Raw genomic sequence first — 23,359 nt, 5'->3', positions numbered from 1 at the left:
CAGGGTTTCCCATTGGAGTCCATGGTCAGAGAAGTTAGTTATCTTCCTGATAACTGAACAAAGGGGCACCTTTTTAAAGTTGTGATTTTCTTTATTTAGCAGAGGGAAAGCAACTGGCCCTATCCAAACCCAGCACAGCATCCCTCCAGTGGTTGTTGCTGGTGTCTATCTTATGTTTCTTTTTTCGATTGTGAACCCTTTGGGGTCAGGGAGCTGTTTTGATTGTTTGTTTGTATCTTTGTAAACTGCTTTGGGGACTTTTTGTTAAAAAGTGGTATATAAATATTCATTGTATCCTATCATATTTACAGAGCACACATATTCCAACAATGAAGAACACAAGTCAGCCACTGCTCAAGCTAAGCTCAGGCTCTATATTCAGGTTTGCTGCTTCAAATGCAAGCACATGGTAAGCTCTTCCTAGGTTTACAATTGAGTATCTATCTATCTATCTATCTATCTATCTATCTATCTATCTATCTATCTATCTATCTGTCTATCTTCTGAAATTAAAAAGTAAAGGAACAAGTAAAATAGCTTTCAAGTTCTTTCAGTTTTGGGTTGTTATTTCTTCTTTATAGCATTTTTAACAAGTAAAATATGTTATGATTGAGCCACTAGGTGGAGAAAGCAAGCCTTCTTTCTGAATAAATGAAAAGCGTTTGCAAAATAATGGCATCCTGACCTAGAAGGTTCTGCAGTGCTTTTGGGGAAAATGGTATTCTTTTCTGACTTCAACTGATATGATAACAACAGAATATGACTTAGAGAGAAAGAACGATTTAAAAGTGAAGGCTGCTTAAACCTCATAGACACCAAGAAAACACAAATAAAAATAAGTCCATACCTCTCTCTCTCTCTCTCTCTCTCTCTCTCTCTCTCTCTCTCTCTCTCTCTCTCTGCAATATTTATTCAATGGGCATTATTTCTACCAGGCTTATATCATCGCCTAAGAACCACTTCTAAAGATTATCCTTGAGTGCGGAGGAAATACTTGAGTGCCAAAGAGGAATGTTCTTTGGAGGGACTCCCCTTCCATTATACTTCATAAACAGCTGATTGTTGGTTTTGTGTTGTTGTTTTTTAAGTAGGGAAAATGTAATGGAAAACATAGGGCAGTTTTGCACTTTCACCCGTAAGTAAGTACAAAGTAGTAGAAGGAAACCAGACATTCCCATGGTGGACATTCTCCCGGTGGGCATGTCATCTGAACCTGCAGATGGACTACTGAGAATCTCTTTCCAACTATAAATCTAGATTTAAAGTTGGGCAGAAATTCACAGTCTAATCTTGGGAGGAAGTCAGTAATCTTAGGAGGAAGTTGGTGGGTTCAGATGACACATCTGCTGGGAACGCATATCCCATGGGAACCTCTGGTTCCCTCCTACTTACTTTGTACTTATGGGTGATCGTACAAAGCTGCCCATAATGTACAAAGCTGCCCATAAACTTGAGTGTGTCCTGACAGACCAAAATTTTCAGTACAGTTATACAACTTGTCTTTGTGGAATGATTTGGGGTGCTCTTTGAGACCTCAGACATCTTTTAATCTCTTATTTTTATGAATTGTCCACAATGTTTTCTACAGTGAAGTACTTCCAAATTTATTTGAAGCAACCATTAGCTGATTAAAATATTGTATACTACTGGCCAACAATTTTGGCATGTGTGTTACAAATCCATTCCAAAGTATTGATATGGATCTGGCTTGGCTCTTGGATGCTCAAGTAGTGATGGTGGCTGGGGTGCTATTGCTCAACTTCAACTGGTGTGCCACCTGCATCCATTCCTGGGCCAAGTGGGCCTTGACACAGTGATCCATGCCCTTCTCACCTTATGGATAAACTACTATAACATGCTCTCTACATCTCTAAGGTGCTGCCCTTAAGGAAGGGCACAAAACCCTCTGGAAATTACAACTCTTGTAATTACAGAATGCAGCAGCATTTGGCAGGGGCCAGATGCTCAGCTCATGTTGCTCCATCATTGCACCAACTATTCTGGCAACCAGTGTTTTTCTTGGAGTGATTCATGATTTTTACCTTTACGTACCTTAACAGGTATGGGTCAAGCTACCTTAAGGACTACCTGTACCCATATAGTTCTGCTCATCCCATGACATCATGTAGGGAGGCTTATGTTTTAATTCATCTATTCATTTTATACTGTTTAGTGTTTTACCTCTTATACTGTTTAACTTTATATTGTTTTTATTGTATCTGTTTTATTGTTCTGCTGCTGTTGTGAGCTGCCCCAAGCAGTATTGCATTGGACGGATGGGATATAATATTTTAAATAAATAAATACACTTTCTGCATGTCCTGACATCTTCTGAAGCACAGTTGTCAGTGAGGTGTTGGCAACAAAGGCTGTTGTGTTTTATTGTTAGTTTTTTAAAATTGTTGTAAGCTCACATGAATTCATACATGAAGCATAGTGGTATACATGCAGCATACAGTAAATACTTTAAATAATTCATTTATTAAATATGGTGCCACTCTAGCACACACTATTAATATGGATCCCCAAATGCCTTGGAAGGGATATGATTCTAATTTGCTAAGCCAGGAGCATTTCCACACAGCAGGTTTTACCATGGGTTTACTGTGAGGCTTTACTGCGATTTTGAATTTGCCCCCCAAAACCGATGCAAAAAGTGGATTCATTTACCCATGACATAAATTGGGCCACACTCTAATGTGCAATGAAAAGTCCAAATTGTGTCTGAAGTGCTCCCCGATAGCTCGCAGGGACTTTGGGGTAAATCTGGCTAATATTTACTGGCTGACAAAGTCACTGGCTGGACTTTGGGGTAAATCTGGCTTCTCCTCCATTCTGGAGGAGAAGCAAGCTAAAAGCCCCATTTGGAAATGCTCCAGGAGCAGACAACTGTGCAATGCATAAGAGACAGAGAATAAAGGGCTGCCTTCATGCAGTAGCCAGACCCATGTGGCTTCCTGCTTCTGTCCGGAAGTGCTACAAATATTCCTTTTGCCTGTGCCACTTGTACTGTAATTTGGTCACCCACTTGTATACCATGGAATTGTTGCACTAGGTTTTGGACAGATTTCTAGAGAGAATTGGTTCTCTGAATCAGCATCTACTGTTATGTACCTTCATTGAAGATAGATGCTTATATAAACATATGAAGCTACCTTCTGCTGAGTCAATCCATCTAGCTCAGTAGTGTCATTGTTCAAACAGGAGCCCTTACCAACTCTACTTGGAAGTGCCAGTGATTGAACCTAGGGTATTCTTCTTATTAAGCAGGTACTCTGCCACTGAGATATAGCTCTTTCCCAAATACTTGAATCCAGTCAGATCACATGTACAATGTTCTTTGGAATCAGTATAGCAGTTGCTATTCACAACTGTACTGTACTATAATCAGTGGGAGACATGACACAGGGCTAGTTAAAATGACACAGTTGGCAGTGCATGTCGAGAACAAGGGCGTGGGCCAAGAGAGCACCAATCAGGATATCCTCCACAGATGTCCCAATGCAGCCCCGGCCTATCCCTTGATCATATATGGGTGCCTTTCATCCAAATGGCCCCTAAAGACCCTAAATGGCTCCAAGCACTTGTCAAACAAATACTTGAGTGTGTGTTTTAGGAACCATTTGGATGAACAGCCCCCACATACAACCAAGGGATGTGTCAGGAGGACATCAAGTCATCCATGGAAGACATCCAGACTGGTGTCCTCTTGGCTTGCCCCCTTCTTCTGCATGTGGGCTGCAGCCTGTATCATTTCAATTGGCCCATAATTTTAGAGAGATGTGGATTGAGCTAAGAGTGAAGTCTTTATTAGACATAATGTTGTGCATGCATACACATATCTAGGCCTATGTACATGTGTTTGTGAGAAATACTGTACACATGTTAATTAAAAAATGATTCATTCAAATGCAGGGTACCAATAGGAAGTGTACTATTGTATGTGTGTTGAACAAAATGTGCAAAGGACTGTACATGCATACAGATTTATACATGTATACACTGTACACAGGTTGTACATCCATTGAAGAGAATGTGTTAATAGGACTTGAATTGTCCTTTTCAGTGGAATGACTTACAAACATATATTTTCATAATCAAGGGCTGTGGAATTTCTCAAAAGAAAAAGCATGATGGATGTGTTTGCATGGTGAACATTGAATGAAAGCTACAAGGTATTGTTTTTCTTCACTGTTTATTATGCATACACATCTATCATATTATTTTCTTCATCCTGTTGGTGATGCAAGTTTCTTCATCCTGTTGGTGATGCAAGTTTTTTCATCCTGATCCCTGGGCAGATCAAGGCAGATCTTCATATGCGTAGCATCACCTGAATTAGGGTAAGGAGAAATACATTGCATATCGCAGCCGTATTCTAAAAGAGGCAGAAATTTACTGCAGACCACTTCTCTAAGAAGTCCCTTCTTCACACTAAACCTTTGTGTTATTCTTTGTCAAAAAGCTTAAGAGGTCAGTGTCATCTGACTCTCTTTTCTTTTACCTGGCATCTCACTCCCCTGCACCTGCAAACATTTAGAGGGATTTTCTGTTTGAATGTGTCCTCATTCATAAACTGGAGATGAGCATAATGCATTTATGTTCATCTTCAGTTTATGAATATGCCATAGTGATTTGTATCAAACACTGACATAACTTTCGACTGATTGTGTTGTCACAGTCATTTCCAGATTATTAGACCAACGTAGAGTATTTTAGCAAGTATCTCAGGTGATCGGATAGCTGTTCTTGACAACAGAATTGTTATTGTATTATATATATCAAATACTATCAAGTACTAAATTCCACTGCATGTTATCTATCAACTGCCATCAAACAGAACAAGTAGTTCTACTAAGTAGCCTGTTTTCCATTTCTTTTAATGTGACTCTTACTTAGGACTCCTTCTAATGTACTCTGCGTGTGGTTTATATCCAACTGTCAGCACAAAGGGGTATTGTCTGTAACCTGAGTTGCCACCATCTTGGAACAACATGGCAGATCAGCAAAAAAATGACCTCATTGGTGTCCCTAGTGCATCCTCTCATGTACTGTTTGTATCTGGCTGCACATAGGATACAAAGGGGTATACATTATTTTCCTATCTGCCATCTTGAAACCTATGGAAGATAAACAAAACAAATATCCCCATCACGGTCCCCTGGGACTCCCTCCCACGTGTTGTGAATTTGGTTTGTGTCTGATTGTCAGCATATGGGTTACAAAGGCTTGTTACCATCTTGAAACAACATGGCAAATTGGCAGGTAGTACCCTCTCCCCTGTTGGGGTCCCCTAGGACCCCCTTCCATGTGCTTTGAGCAAACATTATTCGAACGGGACACACACATGGACACACAGACATGGTGATCTCATAAGTCATATTCCCATCAGAAAGTAGACTAAAAATAAAATGCTACCATGTATCAACTATTCAATAATATATATCTATGTCAGTTGTCAAACACTGCCATAATATGATACATGATATACTAGTATTTGTGTCTTCTGGGCACTCCTGGGTTTTCTGGTAGCCAGGAGTGGCTGGTGTGGGCGCCGCCAGCGTGGTGGCAAGAGGCACCTTTAAGCACTAATTAATAGGTGCTTATCTCCGCTCTGCAAACTACTCCATGCAGCAGCTGGTCTTCCGAGCTGGTCTTGTGGTAGCAAGCATGACTTGTCCCCTTAGCTAAGCAGGGTCTGCCCTGGTTGCATATGAATGGGAGACTAGAAGTGTGAGCACTGTAAGATATTCCCCTCAGGGGATGGAGCCGCTCTGGGAAGAGCATCAGAAGGTTCAGAGTTCCCTGTGGCAGCAGATCGACTCTGCCACTCACCTGGCTTCTGTGCGGAACCCATCCCCCACCAGTGGCCAGGTGAGTGGTGGAGCTGATCCGCCACCGCAGGGAGTGCCGGGCAGCGTAGTGCAGCACAGAGTAGTTTGTAGCTGTAGCCGGAGAGGAGGTAAGCACCTATTAATTTGTCCTTAAAGGTGCCTCTCTCTGTCCCCTCCTGGTGGTGCCTGCACCGGCCGCTCCTGCTGAAAGCTCATCAGGAGTTTGTCCCATAGAAGATCAGTAACAGTAGGCAGGTAAAGATGTAAAGCAGTCTTAGATGCAGAGAGTTAGAAATTAAGAAATTATTTGTTTTATCATCATTCCACCCTTTCTCCAAAGAACTCAGGGTGGTGTATATATAGCATATCTTCATAATCATTTGTGATACTTTGATACATTGGGTTGTATGTCTTCAAAAAAAGTCAATCCTGGCCAAGCATCATTAAAATCAAGGGGACTAGTTTGTTCTAACCAATTAAAAACCATCCAAGTCAATGGGACTTAAAGTTGTTCACACCTAACTTGTCTCATTGATTTCAATAGTGCTTATTTAGATCCTCTTTCTTTGGATGCCACCCAGTGATTGGTCCAACATTGCCAAGTTCTGTGCAGCAGCATACAAGATCCGCTGGGCCCTGACTGCCAGTCCAAAACCATGTATTAGTCTTATACTGATTTTAGCCACTGCCTATTTTACTTGCCTGCTTTGCTCTCAGCTAGTTATCCTGTCCTACATATTTTAGTCACCACTTCCTATAGTTTGAATATCTTACATTTTATCCTCTCATAGACAGATGCATATAACTTTGAATATAAATGTAGTGATTTTGTACTCATACTTTTGCCTCTGTCCTCTCCCTATTTTAATATATATTTCTATATTTAAGCTGAGCTGTGGTAGTAGCTTTACAGTCCTTCTCACAACAGAGTAGCATTTTATAGTAATTATAGTTTATAACCTCTAGTAATTATTAGCAATTTTATAGTAATCATTTTATAGTAATTATAGTTTATAGTAAAGTTAATCTAGTAATTTTCATGTAGTAATTTTAATTTAATATGGTTTCATTGCTTCATAATCTGGCCTTCCTAATGTATGTAGTCCTCATGATTACTATCTCACACTATTTTATGCTGGTCTTGGACCGTAAAAGATGATTGATTGACTGATAGTTTGTTGGCACTGAGTAGGAATGGTTTCTGGGATTTCCTTGATGCACTGCTTTGGAGCTTTCTGGAAGCATGCAGCTGAGCACAGTGAGAATGAAGATGTTGAGTTGGAGTACACATGCCTTTTCCAGCAGCATTTTGATAACTGAACCTACAATTCTACAGGTGAAACTCAGAAAATTAGAATATCGTGCAAAAGTCCATTAATTTCAGTAATGCAAATTAAAAGGTGAAACTGATATATGAGACAGACGCATTACATGCAAAGCGAGATAAGTCAAGCCTTAATTTGTTATAATTGTGATGATCATGGCGTACAGCTCATGAAAACCCCAAATCCACAATCCCAGAAAATTAGAATATTACATGGAACCAAGAAGACAAGGATTGAAGAATAGCACAATATCGGACCTCCGAAAAGTATACAGTGTACTGTGCTTGATTGGCCAGCAAACTCGCCTGACCTGACCCCATAGAGAATCTATGGGGCATTGCCAAGAGAAGGATGAGAGACATGAGACCAAACAATGCAGAAGAGCTGAAGGCTGCTAATGAAGCATCCTGGTCTTCCATAACACCTCATCAGTGCCACAGGCTGATAGCATCCATGCCACGCCGCATTGAGGCAGTAATTGCTGCAAAAGGGGCCCAAACCAAGTACTGAATACATATGCATGCTTATACTTTTCAGAGGTCCGATATTGTTCTATTCTACAATCCTTGTCTTGGAATGTGCTCTCTACTGAAATAAGAGCCTCCCCATCTGAGATAACATTTTAAAAGTCTTTAGACACATATATTCACCCAAACATTTTAACTAGATGTGGTTTTAAATTGTATCAAGGATTTAATTTCTGTTTTAACTTGTTTTATGCTGCTGTTAACCACCCAGAGATGGAAGTTTGGGGAGGTCTACAAATATAATATATAAAGACATTAAATAAAATTAAACACAGTGGGACTTGCTTCCATATAATGAGGGAACAGTTAAACAATCCCTGAAAAATAGTGTTGGGGGAGGGGGGATAATGGAAAGGTACTTTTAAAAATGTGAGTGGAAAACCATGTAAAAATTCTGTGAGGTAAACACACCACAACCCCACACAACACACAAACTGTCCTCAAAGAATCTGACATTAGCCAAAGCATCCCAAAGAGCACAAGCTCTGTTAGTATAGCCGAAACAACAAGTTGTTCTGGTAAGAACTAATCTGCCTACTTTCCTTTCACTATAATCTTAATTGATAATTAGCATCCTCACAAGTTAGCCCACTTTGGCCTTAAACTTTCACAATCTGCCATCTTGAATTGTGGTGGATGCCGTCATCATAAATTACAGCACTGAGGTGTCCCTATGTGTTGCTACAACTGTACCAAATTTGGTTCAAATCATTCCAGGCACTATGAAGTTGATAGGAACACCCACACACACAGGGGGACACACACAGAAAGCTAGGTGATCACATAAGCTTAATTTGCTTAAGTAAGCTTAGCAGTTAGGCAGTTCACAAGTTAGCCCACTTGTGCCTCAAATGTTCATGCATCCACCATCTTGAATCAGGGTGGATGCCATGAATACAAACTATGCACTTGTGCCACCCCTATGTGTCCCTAAACCTGTAAAAATTTGGTTCAAATCAATCAGACACGTTAGCCCACATGTACCTTAAACATTTATGTGTCCACCATCTTGAATTGGAGTGGATGACATCATTACAAACTGCACCATTGAGGAGTCCCTATCAGTGGTCCCTCTAATCTTTTTCACCTCTGTGCGGAATGAGTTTTGTTCTGGGCAGTAGAAGGCAGTGTGTGCACATTTGCATTCAGAGTGGGGCATTCCTGATTCAACCTGAGTGGAATCTAAAATTAACTGAGTGAACATTAAAAAACTGTGTGCAAATGCATATGCCTTAGAGGGAACACTCGTCCCTATGTTCCCCTAGAGCTGTAGAAAAATTGGTTAGGCAGTTCACAATTTGGCCCACTAGCACCTCAAATGTTTATGCATGCACCATCTTGAACTGGGGTGGATGACATCATCACTAACTATGCTGTTGAGGTGTTTCTATGTGTACCTGATTTAGTTCATAAATGATTTGGTCCAGGCATTGTGAAGTTGATAGTGGGACACATACACACACGCGCAATGCCGGGTGATCGCCTAAGCTTACTTTCCTTATGGAAAGAAGGCTAAAAATGCCAGTAATCCATCATCTCCTACATTCCAGTGAATACAGCAACAAAGAGATGGTGACTTACATAATGAACTTCATTCAAAGTAATCCTACTGAAATACAAGTAACATGTTAAGGAATACTTAATGTCCTTTTAAGTTCAATGAGACTACTTCGAATAAGCCATTATCCTATCAGCCATTAACCATTAAGTGGAGACTTAAAGGGAAGAAATCTACTCTGTCTATGCTCAGAGGCTACACTTACTCTTGGAATCCCCCTCCCGCACCTCATTCTTGCCAGAGACCTGCAACTGATTATGAAATGGCTCTTAGCTGCACTTGAGGATGATGAGTAAATATATGTTCCTTTTTCTTGGAAAGACCCACCATTTACAAACCTTGAAAACTCCAGATTTAGACCAAATCATACTATTGGGGAAAGAAAAACAGATCAGTAGTTGTGTTTTTGCACTGCAGTTTGCTACCCCATGATTTGTATTTGCCATGGATAGAATTCTAAACCAAAGGCATCATTGCTTTCAGCATGAAAAGCAAGCCACTTCTCAAAGAAATATAGTTGAGTGTTCCCACGTGATCCCATGCTACCCTTGGACAATCAGGCAGTGTTTCAGTCTTGCTGGCAGTAGGCAGTCAAAATTTAGATTATGAAAGATGCTCACTGTCTCTCTTTCCCTCTTAACCCACACACTAGTTCAGTTCCAAGTCCAATCATGATGCTCTCTCTGTGTGTTCCCCACCCCTACCCCAACAGGGCAGCATTATGGACGCTTGTACACAAATATTCTCCAACAGTGGCAGCAGTGTGATCAGCTGAATCCAATGCAGTCCCAGAGGGATGATCTGGTAATGGAAGTCTGCACACCACAATCAGTTTTAATTAAATAACTGAAGCCTACTTCTCATTTAGCTTGGGCAGTGGCAAAAAAGGCAACCTCTTCAAAAGAAACTTGCACATGCCAGGCAGATTAAGTTACTCTTGAAAGCATTTTCCGCTCTGTCCTAGCCAGTAAAGAGGGTATTGGTCACAACAGCTCTCAGATTCCATCAGCAATTATGGAAATGCCAGTGCAGAAAAAGCTGGCTTTTGGCCTTGAACTGTAAAGATTAGTCGAGTATTTTTGTGTCTCTCCCTACAATTAGCAGCTAATAGCTGGACAGTGAGCCTAGTCCAAAGCTAAGAACAATCATTGCAGGAGTTAGGCACTGATTTTATTTAAAGCATATTTAACGAAAAGGCAGATGGGTAATCGTTATCATTGTAATTATTTTTCTAACACCATACAAACAGGACTTGTTTCCCAATACATTTATTTGTCATATGAAACTCATATCTCTGATGTAATTGTGAAAGGTTTCATATGACACACAATTTGTAAGCTTCATCACTTCTGTTACTTCCCATATTCTGGTCATAACTGTCATAAAAGTTGGGAATTGAGACACACTGCCACTAACCCAACATTACAGTATTTAATAACAAATGGTATTTAATAACAAATACCATATCACAGTTCTCCACCTTTGACTGTATAAGAGAATATTCCGTGGTTGGCATCCAGACTCATTAAGCACTTGCACAATGAACAAGTTACATTAGTGCAAGATAGCGATGTGCGAGCTGGCTCGTTTCAAACCACGACTCAAATTGAATGGGCCTGGTTCGGCTGGTCTGAGTTCAAACTGGACTAGCTCCAGTTCAAACTGGACTGGTCTGAACCAGTTCAGAGGTCTACTGGTAAAGGGAAAACCAGTTTGGATTTGAACCAAACTGGCAAATCCAGTTCTGTGCACACCCCTAGTGCAAGGAGATCGTGTAACTGTGTGAAGTTGTGGGGATGCTTGAATTTGCACTCGAGCTCTTGCACTCTAGCAGAAATGTTGCTTCTAAATACATATGAGGCATGGCACTAGTTGTACACCTTGTGCAAACACATGCATGTTTGCACTACAACAATACTAGTATGGAATACAAACTACCAGACTTAGTACAACTAGCTAGTGCAACAGCATTACACTAACACAGGCCTGCTCAGCTTTGGCCCTCCTGCAGATGCTGGCCTACCATAATCCATGGCTATTGGCTGCTGTGGCTGGGGATTATGGGAGTTATAGTCCAAAAACAGCCGGTTGGGGGGGCTAAATTGAGGAGGCCTGCACTGGCACAAAACATTTGCATGAATGATTTGTGAGTCTGGATGTCAGCCAGTGGATCCCATAGGAGTTCATATCCTATGACATCCTTTTTTTAATTATAGGGCAGAACCACCAAAAAATGGATGAAAATGGCAGTCTTCTTGCCAGTCCTCCTTCCATATGATTTTTCATAAATATGAATATATGAAGTTCGTTTATACTGAGTCAGATCATTAGTCCATCTTGCACAGTGTTATCTAAACAGTCTAGCAGCAGCTATCCAGGCAGAGAGGTATTTCCCAGCCCTACCAGGAGATATCAAGGATTCCACCTAGCACCCTCTGCATGCAAAGGATGCAATCTGCCACTGAGCTATGCCCCTCCCTGTGTACTTCGACTAGATCAGACAGCAGAATGCTAGTTCTTCCATTCCCAATTTGTAAGTCCCACCAGATGTGGGCTCTCCAGAGGTATCATCTGGTGGGCCACTATGTAAAACAGGATGCTGGATAGTCCTTGGGCCTAATCTAGTAGTAGGGCTGTTCTGTTCAGAGGCACTCTTACCCCTGGACTTCGGGGCCATAGTCCAGAGCCTCCAAGCTCCTGGCCCCCCAAAAAACCTCCTTAGTTTGTCCTGGATGGTGTGGTCACCTGGCGGAGCATGATGAAGCTTAATTTGCAGGGGTGGGGGCTCCAAAGGCCTTTAGGCCCAAGCTCCAGAATTATCTAGGTGCATCTCTGGTTCTGATGTTCTTATGTTCGTAAGTATAAATGTAAAGTTGTGTCGTTGAGTCAGTGTTGACTCCTCGCAAACACAGAACCTTGTGGTTTTCTTTGGTAGAAGAAGGTAATTTCATGATCTGTTGCATGGCAATGCATTTACCAGAAGCAGAGCTAGCCCTAGGGTTTTTGGTGCCCTAGGCAAAGTTTGACTTTGGCACCCTGCCCCATCCCCTGCCGAGATGTTCAGAGACCCAGCTTTAACTTGAGCCACACAGACTGCTCATTTGCCAGGACTGGGAGAGAGTTTGGGATGGCAGAGAGCAAAGCAAGGCAAAGCAGGCTTTGCTCGCTCACTCTTTCTCCCTCCACAATCCCCTCCCCCTCCAGGGAGGACAGTGAATGGGCACTCCCAACAAGTCAGATATGTCTGTGGTTGCTTGGAGATGAAGAGGAGGCACGGAGCAACCCAAAAGAATTGGTTGCCCATTTAGGGGGGCTTATTTTATACTGTGTTCTGTCATTGGCCAATACACCACAGAGTATCTCATGAGCAATTTCCACACCAGGCATTTTTTATAAATCAGTGTAGAGCACTGTTCAACAAATGCCTACCACTGCAAAAGTGCAGTTGCGTGACACAACAGCCATTATTTCCAGTGGCCATAGTGTCCCGCTCATGCAACTGTGTTTACGCAACTTTAGGCATTTGCGGAACAGTTCTCTGTGCAACTGCATTCGTTTTTTAAAAAATGCTCACAGCAGTGCAGTTCATGTGGGAACTACCCGCAGGACACTATGCAGTATGTGGGTTACTGAATATGCTAGATGAGCAAGTCATTTTTATGAGAGTCTAACACAGGCCTGCTCAACTTTGGCCTCCCAGCTGTTTTTCAACTACAACTCCCATAATACCCAGCCACAGTGGCCAATAGCCAGGGATTATGGGACTTGTAGGCCAACATCTGCAGGAGGGCCGAAGTTGAGCAGCCCTGGTCTAACTGCATCAACCTATCAAAGAGTTTTTAAAATATTAACTTCAGCATCGAGAGTCATATAACGGCCAGAAATCACTTCTTCACAGTATAGTCTCATATTTTTATTGTCTCCCAACAAATTGCTACTGTTGTCTCTTGAGACAACAGAATTTCATAGTTCAGTACGCATTAATAATGTTGTAATACATGTCAGTTTCCAGGTAAGCCAGATACTGTTCTGCCAGCCAAATAGTTAGCAGGAAATGTCAGTATTAAGGCTGAGTTCATATTCACCAGGAACCAATATACATAATTTAAATATTCTTTAACTGTTATAATAAATTGGTACCATCAGAGGAGCTTCCTTGATGGTATTTCCTTGGAAGCAATGAACTTTACACAGGAAGTAGACATTATCCAACACCGACTATTTTCTGTCATATGTCTTTCCTCAAGAGAATGAATAGGGCTTTCCTGTCTCTTGTTTTGCCTTGGGCTTTGATGCACATTCGTGTAGAACCACTGACATATAATAATATATTTCAGACTGGAACATATGTCAAAATTCAGGATGCTTATATGGAGGCCCGTAGTTTGAGAACTGCTTCAGTATAGATATGTGAAAGCCAGCATAGCGTAGTGGTTAGAGTGTTGGACTAGGACCGGGAAGACCTGAGTTTGAATCCCCATTCAACCATGAAACTCACTGGGTGACTCTGGGTCAGTCATGTATCTCTCAGGCTAACCTACCCTACAGGGTTGTTGTGAGAATAAAAATAAGCAGGTACACTGCTCTGAGCTTCTCAAAAGAAGAGCAGGATATAAATGTAATAAACAAACAAATGTATGGCATATTCTGAGTTTGTCCTCAAAATGGGGATGTGTTTTAATTATGAATTCCAAAAGTGTCAAGTTTTGAATGTATCTCACTTATTCTAAGTTCTGTTGTTGGGATAAGAATAGTATATAGCTAGGATTCTCAATGTTGGGTCCCCAGATGTTATTGGACTTCAGTTCCCATAATCCCCAGCCAAAGGCCACTGGGCCTAGGGATTATGGGAGTTGAAGTCCAATAACATCAAGGGACCCAAAGTTGAGAATTCCTGGTATATAGGATATATTTTATAGGATATACGTTATAGGATATGTGCTCTTTTAACCAAAAGGGCGGCGGTGGGGGGGGGAATGTAGTGTTATCAGTAATTACATTTCCCAGATATAGAGCAAAATATTTTATATTCAAAATTTATTTTAAATTTAATATAAAATGAAGCATATATGACTGAAATGCACATTGCTAGATATAAGCCCCTGTGGCTTATGGCAATGAAGACATAACAGAGAATTATGCAAATTGAAATCTACTTTTGCATATGTTGACCAGAATGCCTCTGGAATTAAAATTTCCCATAATTATGATGTTATCTCACAATTAAACGGAATACACATAGTTCAGTTGTGGAGATAAATAACTCAAATGGTTGGAGCGGGGGCAGGGATTCCACAGGGAAGATACTGTAGGTTTCACTGCAAATCATTTGGATAACTGGTCTCAAAATACTGTTCTATATAATATTCTAAATAATGTTTTTGAGGGTGAAAAATTTCTGGTGAACAATGTCTGCCACTGATGTAACTTTAGTTCAGATATCTATATTTTTTCATTCTTAGTTTTCAGGTGGTTGACCATGTAAGGGACCTTTTTTGGTGGGGGAAGATCCTTGCCATTACATGTGAAAGCAGCAGATGGCAGTGTGGAATTCAAATTTACTATTTAAACTTGTTTGTGCACCTCAGCCACAATCTATCGTATTGTTAGGGTCAGACTGGTTATTCCACGAATAGCATTGTACCTTTTTAAATTATAGGTTTTTCATTGTGCAAGACACAGATGCCTATGGCTGCCTTTTCAGCCTATTTGTGGGCTGTAGGCTTGAGGACGGATCAGCTAGGCAGTTCCTATTTCAATTCTGAACCTTCAAGAAATTCTTGTGTGATCCTTCTCTGTGACTTCATTGTTACATGTGTTACTGAAGTAACATGTGATACGGCTATAAGGAACAGGAAACCATAGATAATTTATGAATTGAGGGAAAGTTCAGCTATATTCTAGAGTCATCCGCTGCTTGGGTAATTTACCGAGATACTAAACTTCTTGCTCTCAAGTAAATATCATGGAATACTGAGATAATGAGGTCGCTCACATGACCAGGAGGGTAGGGGCAAGCTTTGCTTGACTCACCTTTCCCCCAGATGATTGGCAAAATGTTGGTGGGAGCACCGTCCACACTCCCACATGATCCATTTTTGGAGAGCTGGGACGACAAGGCCCGACCTCAGGGTATCCCATGATGCACCACGCACCACATGCAGTGCATTGGGGGATTCCCCCAGGAGATGGAAGCTCTCCCAGGAGATGGGCACCCCCAGGAGATGGGTGCTAGCAGCAGCCCAAGCTCAAACATGAACAAGAACCCTTCTGGGTTAGAGAAGGCAGTGCTTGTTCCCTTAACCTCAGTGAAAAGCTGGGCTAAAACGCCTGGCTAGATGGCACTGCCCCACTGGGATTGGGCCTAATCTCAGAGGTTCTCATGCACAGTCTAACCCAGTGGGTAGGTGGTGCATGGTGGGAGTGATAGCAGCTCCCCACGCTACCCCTGCCAGTCTCCCTCAGAATAGGCCCGGCTGGCAGTGGCCTGGTTTGAGCCTCCGCATATCCACAAAGGACATTTTCGTGACATTTTAGCATGCGCAGATGATCATGAAATTTGCTGCCACCCCTGCTCCCCCCCACCATGGCTGCCACCGACACCGATAAGTACTTTACTCCCCTCCCACCCACTCTACCCTTAGGAAATAGGACATTGTTTACTCTTAGGAAATAGGATTCCCCTTTACCAGTAGAGCTCTAAGCTGGTTGAACTGGGTCCAGTTTGGCCAGGCACCATACTGAACCAGGCCAGGTTGGCTCGAATCCAGTAGAGGCGTCAAATTGAACAGAACTCGAGCTGAACAAGGTTCAGTTTTGTGCACACTTGAGCCAGGCCTGGTTCAGTTGGAACCAAGCCCAGCTTGAGCCACCTTGGAAATTACTGGGAAAGGGGAATCCAATAAGGATTCCCCATTACCAGTAAAGCGGGGAGCAGGGGGCTTTGCTAAAATGAGTTGGGGCAGGAGGGGATTGAATTTTTACCTTTTACTACTACTACTACTACTACTGCTGCTACTGCTGATATCTATATACCACTCTTCAAAGAAAGTTCTCAAAGTGGTTTACATAGAAAAATAACTAACAGATAAATAAGGTGGTCCCTTGTCTCCAAAGGGCTCACATTCTAAAAAGAAGAATAAAGCAGATACCAGCAGCAGCCACTGGAGGGATGCTGTGCTGGGGCTGGATAGGGCCAGTTGCTCCCCCCCCCCACTAAATATAAGAGAAGCACCACTTTAAAGGTGTCTCTTTGTGCAGTTAGCAGGGCAGTTTAAAGTTCTGCTGACGGCAGCTTTGGTGGTGGCTGAAGTGGTAGATGGCGGGGCAGCGGTTACTCTCCCCAACCCTGCTGGAGCAGGCAGGGCTGGTTCAGGCTGGTTCAGGCCTCTGCACATGTGTGAAAGCCATTTTCATGGTCATGCAAGTGGCCTCTGCACATGCGTGGAGGCCATTTTATTCACCTCCATGCATGCACAGAGGCCTGAACTGGACCTAACTACCCTGCCTGCTTCAATGGGGTGTGGAGCAGTCACCACTACCCACCGCTGCTGCCAATGCTAAAGCTTCAAATAAAAATTTTGAAGGTAAAAAAATTCTCCCTCCCACCCTCATTTTAGTGAAGCCACCTGCTTTCCCCTTTACCGGTAATTTCCAAGCTGACTTGAACCAAATTGGTGGTGGTTTCACTCAGATTTGAGCTGAACTGGGCCTGGTTCAGTTTGACCCGAATCCTTCCAGTCAAGCCAGCTTGAACAGAATTCTAGCTTGGGTTGAGCCAGCTTGCAAACCCCAAGAATCTGGTGTAGATTCAAGCCGAACCAGCAAAACCGGTTTTGAGAACATCTCTAAAAGGCACTGCCTCCATTTTCCCAATAACTACCTATTCAGACAGGGTTTGTTACTGAATGTGTCCGAGTTACAGAATTAAATGAACAGTAACATGGAGGAGATGCTTCAGAAATAAGGGACCGTGGGAGGGCAGGGACCTAGGCTATGATCCTCAGTGTGGGAACAGGATTGTTACAAGCACACAAAAGTGCCTCTATCTTCATCTGTGAAATGTCGCAGGCTATGTGCATGATGGAATTTGAAATTCGCATTGCACTCAGCTGCTAATCAGGATACAATGCCTGGCTTTTCTATAATCTTATCATCTCTTGTGGCTTGACACTTCTGCTCCTATGAAAGGCTTGCTACATTTTTATCCATGTATGCAGAGGGAAATGATGGTGGCCTTCCTTAAGAGGTCAAAAAGCATTCTTCCAAGAGCAAGCAATTGCTCTGGTGGCACAGTCTGGTGTGCAGATATATATGCTTGACATTTCCTTGACCTTCTTTCCTGGAGTAAAAGTTTGTTGCATAGCTAGATTTAAAGTCGATTGCTAAAAAGACAAGCCACTTTTTGGAGTTGCCCAAATAAAAGTCTTATGTTTAGATTTTTAAAATTCCAAATAGAAGTTTGTTTTAAAATTCCAAATAGGAGTTTGTTTTAACAAGCTAAAAATCCTAAATGTAGGATTATGAATAGTATCCTATCAGTGAACAATTGCATATTTGAACTACAAACCCAACTACTATTTAAGGTCATTCACATGACCTAATTGTGTGGGGCTGGGGAGGGCGGGGGGGGGGATGCTGTATTGCACCTACCTTACCCCCAGATAATCCAGCCGTCTGATCACTCACACACACACAGAAACGGCTCTTCTGGGAGTGGTGCAGCCATCTGGAGTCCTAGGAAACACAACCTGGCCTCCAGAAATCCTGCAATGCATCATGCGTGGAGCACAGTGCATTGGGGGATTTCTCCACTGCTGGGCACACGAGCTGCCTGACACTGAGGTTGCTTGGGCTGCAGGATCAGGCCCGATCCCAGTGCTCCACGTGAGCAGTCCTACCTGGGCAGGGCTGTGCAAGCCCAGGTAGAACTGCTCATGTGCATGCCCTCAGTAAGTGTCCAGATATATCTAACCTAGAGAGAAGATTAACAGGAGAAGCTATTGGTGGTAAGGCAGTTCAGGAGACTGAGTACCCATAAGGTTAATCAGATGCTTGATCTCACCTTGAAAGGTTGTAAGGAGGGCTGAGAGAATTTTTCACATTGCAAGCTACCCTTTGGTGGCAAGGTAGACTTTTCCATGAAAGAACAGGCAGCCTAAGCAACAACTAGCCAGAATTTCTTGGGCCATTTAAGATGGAAGGATATTTTCCCACTCTTCATGTTGTGAAGTCCTTGAGTGAGTTCTATAAATACATGCCCAAGAAAGCTGCACAGTCACCTGCAAGCTCCATCTATCCTCAGCTATGTATCCTTTCTTTGAGGGTCAAAAGCTAGCTGGGATGAGAGCAGCCATGTGGGATAATATGAGATAAAACTGTGATAGGTTCAAGCCTTACAAACTGCCTATATAGCTGCCCAGAGATGGAAGTTTCGGGTGGCATACAAATTTCATAGATAGATAGATAGATAGATAGATAGATAGATAGATAGATAGAATATTCTTTGGAGCCAAAAGGGCATTGAGTGCTTCTGGGAAATTCTTGAGGTACAGCTGCATTAGCAGGCCTGTAGGCTGAAGCCAGGTTGAATTCTAATAGATCTATCCAAAGTTGGAGAAGAGATGCAAGGGAAATCAGGTGCTGGAACAGGAGGGTGGAACTTCAGGCAGAACTAGATTATACAAGAGGAACACGAGGTTTCCAAATGAGTTTCAGTTTAGGCCCTCTTCCATGTTTTAGACTATTTGTTATCATAGCTGTAGGCCAGCTACGTCTGTGACCTATGTACTGATTCAGTGAAATGAGTGGCTAGATATTGCTTTCCTCTGAGGGCCCCAATTTGAAATATTACCCTTCACTGGAGCAGACAACACAAGATCGTTGATATTTTCTCTCATTTATACATATATGCTTCACATCAAAAGCATATCTCTGCAGACTTTGTCCAAAATGTTGTGTAACCCCAGTGTGCCTTTTAAGCAATGAAAGAACAACTTAAAATGTACGTGCTCTGTGTGTTTTGTTTTGGATTTTTTCCCCCCTTGGTGGGGATTTTACTGATTACTTGAATTTTCTGGGGCTGCTCTTGGGGATGTGGGTCTAGTTTAGAGAGAGATTACACACAACACTATTTTATTGTATACCCTGAACAACTTCACTCAAGTTAGTCAAGTGGAGGACGGTAGTGTATTCTCTTGTACCTCTTGTATGCGCACACTTCGACAAAATATATTTTTTCTTCCATTTGTTTCAGAGCTTTTCTTCCACCCTTTGTAGGTATTAATCCCTTGAGGAAGAGAACAGACTCCTGCTTTGGAATCTCTGTAGTCCCAACATTTATTCCATGGACTGAGAAAGGACACACTTGCTATCACATTACATCAGGGAGAGAAAAGACTTGTCACATTTGGGAGACTTCAGGAAATTCTTTGGAAGAGATTATGTTGGGTTTTGCTGTATATATTCATGCATGCACACACATGCGGTAATTTATTTCAATGGTTTTATAAATACTAGTGCCTTAATTGTGTATGTTTTCTCTGAAATTGTCTCTGAGTTTATTTCTGTGCTGCAAGAAGAGTTTATAATTGCTCCGCTGGAAAGCATATTATGACAACAGTGCATCTAATATATCGGGCAAAGGACTTCTACTCATGCAGGAAATAGAGAACTCAGCAAGTGAGATCATAAGACTTCATTCCTAGGGTGGAAAGCAAGGGAGAATTTCCAAAAAGGCTGAACTTGAAACTGACTGAAAGCAATTACCAAATGACTCCCTAATTCTGCTTGCTGCAGTAACTTCAGTTCAGAAATGTGTCTGGGCCAGGTTGGTCTGCCTTGGGCCAAAGTCTGTTTTGAAATTTGAACTGTGTTTGAGTGGAGTGATCATTGCAGTCTTTCCAACAATACTTTGGACAACAGAAAGATGTGCTTTGCCTTGAAGGATATGCTTTTGTGCTTCCATACAAATATGTGAAGTCAAGACAAAAATAATCACAGTACTGAATGTATTGCAATGGCTGAATTCTTTTAACGGCTAATATTCTTTGGCAGTCCTTCCTTGCAATTATTCCATCTGGAGATAATTGTGTGATATCATCCATAAAGCCAAAGCATAAATCACCCCAGCTAGTGAGCAACTCAGAGAGCTGCAGTTTAAAAGCATGCAGGTAAAAAAGAAGTGTCCCATTTGCAACCATATGCCACCCAAGATGGGGGGTGGGATGGCAATGGAGCATCCATGTTCACTAACCCTAAAAGCATCCTAGGAACACAGGGAGCTGCCTTATACTGAAACAGACACCCACTCTATCTAGCTCAGTATTGTCTGCATTGACCTAGCCTGCTGCTGGGTTTTAGACGTGAGTCTTCTCCGGCTTTACCTGGGCATACCTGGGATCTTCGCATGCAAACACATGCTCTGTCACTGAGCTATGGCCTCTCCCTAAAATGTACCTTCATGCATTGCTCCATGATCAGTAATAATGATGACCAAATGGTGCAGTGAAAGAATACACTGGGAATAGTGTCCGTTTGCAAGTCTTTCCATCAGATATTATCAATAGCCAACATGATTCACAGCCGTTATGAAGATGGAGGGAGGTGCAGGGATGTTGCTGTGGATCCTGAGCAGTGGGGATGCTGCAGGTGTGAAAGCAGAATCCACAATTTTTTTCCCATTGGCCTCAATGGAGAACATTTTGAGGATGCTGTTTTCACACCAATGCATCAGCACAGCATCTTCACTACTTAAGAGTCTGCAACTGTATCCCCATACCTCCCTCCATCATTGTAACGGCTACGAATCATGTTGGCCAATATGTTTAATTCAGCACCACCTGCTAGAGAATGACTTAGGTCAAGCTATACAAGTTGATTTCTCAGAATTCCATATTCTAATTGGTTAACTGGACAAGAAGGAGGCAGATTTTAAATGGTGGTTCTCTTGTATTCTCTTGTATTGCTGGGTTTAATCCCCTATTCAGTCCCAGTACAACATCCCTCCAATGAAGATTGTTTTGTTTTGTTTTTTAGATTCTGGGCCCTTTGGGACAGAGAACCATCCTCTTATCTTCTTTTCTTCTATGCAAACTGTTTTGAGAATGTTTTTGTTGAGGAGTGCTATACAAGTATTTTAATAACAACAGCAGCTGGTGCTGTTGGACATTTATTTATTAGGAATTTTAACCCTGCCTGTCTAACTAAAAAGAACGCTCAAGGCAGCTTACATGAAAAAAACATACAGTCAATATCATTCACATATAAGTCAACTACATCAGATGAAATTATGAACAAATTAAGAGCAGCAAAAATACAACACAACTGAGGCTTAGAGATCCTTTAAACTGTTCCCTAGCTATGTGGGATCTGCTGTGCATGATCAACTCCCATATCGCTAGGGTAATATTTTAATGATCCAGTGATGTGTATGGGGGCCAGTTGCATGTGTCTTGACCACAATATCACTGGAATGGTGAACATGTGAAATGTCACTATATTCAGGGCAATGTGAAGCACTGAGTCCCTTACTTATCTTTCAAAGTTTGAAGTCCATGGGACTATGGGCATGCGTGTGTGTGCCTATGTGTATGTGACTACATTTGGATGCCTTGGTGTGCATGAATACTGATAGCAGAAGGCAATACTTGGTTCATGAGTAATAGATCTGAGGTGGGAAACCATTTCAGGGACCCAGCCATAAAATATCCATTGTCTCTGGTCCAGATTGCTGATCACAGAGATTTCCTCCAAAATAATTCAGACTGAGAATTGAATCCAGAGCACTATTTCATCCAGCCATGATATCAACAGGATCTAGAACAGGGATGGACAGTCTTCAGACTCACTCATAAGAAACTTTGGACCTCAAGATCCACCAACCAGAGCCAAGTGCAAAGCAGGGGCTCAGGGAGGTGAACATACTTAGAATTAAGGGACGGAGTGCTCAGCCTGGGAATTTATTTTAATACTAAAACTGAGTTGCATTTAATCATTATTTATTATTGTTCACCCAGGATTTTAATTAGATACTGTTTTAATTGTGTTTTAAAAGATTTAACTTTTTAATTTTAATTGTTGAAATGTTTTTAATTTTAATTGTTTAAAATGTAATCTTTTATTGGCTGTTTTTATTGTTTTGTAAACCACCCAGAGAACTTGCGTTTTGGGTGGTATAGCAATGCATTAATTAAATAAATAAATAAATAAATAAATAAATAAATAAATAAGTATTAAATTATTATAAATAGTATCATTTATACTGTTATAGTATAAGTATTAAGTAAAACAGTCCTTTTAAGCCATAAGCCATGCCTGACACACACACACACACCCAAGCTTTCTATTTCAGGAGCCAGGGGAGGGGGCTCTTATTGTTGCTATTGTTAAAGGACCAGGAGTCAAAAATCCTTGCTGATCTTCTACGAATCACCCAAAGATCTACTAGCAGATCCCTAGCTATCTCCTGCCCAAACCAAATGTAAAAGAGCTCACTGAAGATTTTTCTCTTCAGAATGGCTCAGTGCTTACTTCCTTTTAATTAATTTACAGATATAACTTTAATAGCAATGAAGCACACTAGGGTGTAGGATAAAATGGGCCCTTGGTGTGCTTCTTGAGGGGAAAAAGTAATTGGTCTATGGTCGGCTGCCTGGCTATGTGCCTTATGGAAGTGCTGATGGCCTTGTTGTGCCTTGCTGCTTTAATAATTAAAATCCCTCAGCCTGAAAAAGGAAGCAATGAATGGACAAATAACCTTCTGCCTATAGAGATAGAGAGGGCAGGGTGTGGAGAACATTAGACAAAGCTGTGTCTCTTAACCACTGATAAACTATAGTGGCTGACATGTCCCACAGCACAATGTGGGGTGCAGACCCACATGCACCACAGTGGGTCTCTAAATCACCTGGCAACTCTGCCATGCAAGAGGGCACTACCAGTACTACTGAATTTTGTGCAGTCACATGCTACTGTACATACTGCTTCCATTGGGGATTCCATTCTGTCTTAAATCCATAGTTGTCTTCTATTTGGGCAAATACAGTCATATACTGTTACAAAGGGAATATATATATATATATATATATATATATATATATATATATATATATATAT

The sequence above is a fragment of the Hemicordylus capensis genome, chromosome 6, assembly GCF_027244095.1.
Source record: "Hemicordylus capensis ecotype Gifberg chromosome 6, rHemCap1.1.pri, whole genome shotgun sequence".
Taxonomy (NCBI): domain Eukaryota; kingdom Metazoa; phylum Chordata; class Lepidosauria; order Squamata; family Cordylidae; genus Hemicordylus; species Hemicordylus capensis.
The sequence above is the reverse complement of the archived record's forward strand: the minus strand, read 5'-3'. Positions refer to the sequence as shown.